This window comes from Arachis hypogaea, chromosome 10, assembly GCF_003086295.3.
Source record: "Arachis hypogaea cultivar Tifrunner chromosome 10, arahy.Tifrunner.gnm2.J5K5, whole genome shotgun sequence".
In the NCBI taxonomy this organism is placed as follows: domain Eukaryota; kingdom Viridiplantae; phylum Streptophyta; class Magnoliopsida; order Fabales; family Fabaceae; genus Arachis; species Arachis hypogaea.
In genome coordinates this window covers 95561897-95564129 of record NC_092045.1, presented here as the reverse complement: position 1 = coordinate 95564129, position 2233 = coordinate 95561897, and the positions used below count along the sequence as shown (strand labels likewise).

At 36.5% G+C, this 2233-nt stretch overlaps 1 non-coding gene across 1 annotated transcript; it reads right to left on the bottom strand.

Annotated features, from left to right (window-relative positions):
* Positions 1–1832: 1832 nt before the first annotated feature.
* Positions 1833–1939, bottom strand: LOC112719369 (small nucleolar RNA R71). Its single transcript, XR_003161673.1, has one exon. It is a non-coding gene; the product is annotated as a small nucleolar RNA R71 (small nucleolar RNA).
* Between the last annotated feature and the right edge of the window lie 294 nt (positions 1940–2233).

The following is a 2233-nucleotide window of genomic DNA, read 5'->3' as shown; positions in this document are numbered from 1 at the left end:
GTTTTTGGCGCCGTTGCCGGGGATTGATAGTGATTAACAACTATTAGTTATTTGATTGCTTAGATTAGGCGTTTTATTTTTAATTTTATTTAAATTTTGTTTTAAATATTTTCGAAAAAAATATTTTTAATTTTATTAAAAAATTTTTTTTTGCTTTAAATTTTCGAAAGAAAAAAAAAGAAAAAAAATTTTTTACGGTATTTTTTTTTAATTTTTACTTTACGTTAATTTTTTTTCCTTTTCCTTTACGTTATTTACTTTTTTTCTTTTTTGTTTAACCCCCCTATCCCCCTTCCCCTGTTTCGTTTTAAATTTTTTTTCTCTTTTATTACTTGATTTTTTTAAAAAATAATAATAAAATATAAAAAAAATTATTAAATTTTAATTTTTGAAAAGAATAAAATAAAAAAATATTTTGATTTATTTTATTAAAAAAATTTATTTTTTGAAATTAAGTTTGGTGCATTTAATCCTTTTTGGTGTTTTGTGCTAAGAAAAAATAATGGAAAGAGATCACATGGGTTACTACTTACATCCAAGTAGTGATTCATACTATGGTGGATGGAGGAACTATCAAAATTTTGGTTGGCAAAGCCAAAACCAAAAAAACTTCAATGCTCTATGTTCCAACTACCAAGAACCATCATCTTTCTACCCATGTCAAGAGCCACCATCAGATATTGAAACTTCTCAGAAGGAGAGTGTTATGGAAGTAGAAACTCTTAATGCTATTCTTGCCCAGAACAAGCTTATGACTCAGCAATTAAGTCTACTTACTCAACAGATGAGGGGCATGCAAGTCCCAACTATCAACACCCAACACCCAAATTTTGGGTGGGGAGAGCAACCTCAGAGGCTACAAAATTTTAATCATAGTTCTCAGGGTGTTTTTCAACAGAATAATTCTAATAACCACCAGTTTCAGTCTTCTCAGCCCCAACAGAACAATGATTTGGAAGCAATCTTGGCAAGTTTTATGCAGGAAACCAAAGCCTCCATTAGAAACTTGGAAGTGCAAATGAGCCAAATAAACAAGCAATTAGAAGAAGAGGAAGATGCACAACCTCCAATGCCCTTGGTAAGTAATGAAGAAGAGATTGCATTAGAAGAAAGCTACCAAGAGGAAGAGGTTGAAATTGAGGAAGCTTGCAAAGAGGTGGAAGAATTCAAAGAAGAACACAAGGGAGTGGAGCTTGCAAGACCTCTTCCAAAGCCATCGCCATCCAATACAACATTCAAGTGGGTAAAATTCCTATCCTTAATCCTTACCTTCCCACTTGAATATGGGCTACTAGAGACGGATGGTCAACTTAGAGCTCTTTGTGGCATTGAGAGTAAGAGGAAGATGGTTAGTGGCAAGAGTTGTCAAGCAAGGTCCAAAATGGTTGCATGCTCCAAATCAAAGTGCAAGGACTGGTGTAGAGCTCACTTAAATAGGTCTGGAAGGTTGTTTGGATGTCTCTGTGAGGATTCAGATTGCTTGCCACTAGGTGGAAATAATGGTGATCCACAAGAAGACGGACGTAAAAGCAAGATTTGGGACCCTGGAATTCATTCCCACAATCAACTCTCTTAGGGCCTTGTCACTTGCTTCAACTTGCTCAAAGGTGTTATACGCCTGTTTTGGGATCCCGTATTGGAATTACAAACATTGGTGGGGATTCCTAGATCAGTACAAGCATAAGCCACCATGACAAGGAGATCACCACATGTGCAACTTAAGAGACAAGGCATCCAAGTGGCTCGAATCCTTTCCAAAGGAGAGTTTAACAAATTGAGAAGATGTGGTGAACAAATTTTTGGCAAGATTGTACCCTCCTCAAAGAATTAACAGGCTGAGAGCTGAGGTGCAGACTTTCAGGCAACAAGATGGTGAGACTCTATATGAGGTATGGGAGAGGTTCAAGGACTTAACAAGAAGATGCCCACCAGATATGTTCAATGAATTGGTGCAACTTCATATTTTCTATGAAGGTCTTTCCTATGAGTCAAAGAAGGTTATAGATCATTCATCAGGGGGCTCTCTAAATAAGAAGAAAACCATTGAAGAAGCCATAGATGTCATTGAAACAGTAGCTGAGAATGACTACTTCTATGCCTCTGAAAAAAGTAACACTCGAGGAGTAATGGAGCTGAACCACATGGATGCATTGTTAGCTCAAAATAAGATGATCACCAAGCAGCTAGCAGATCTCACCAAGAAGGTGGAGGAAAACCAAGTTGCAGCAGTCAT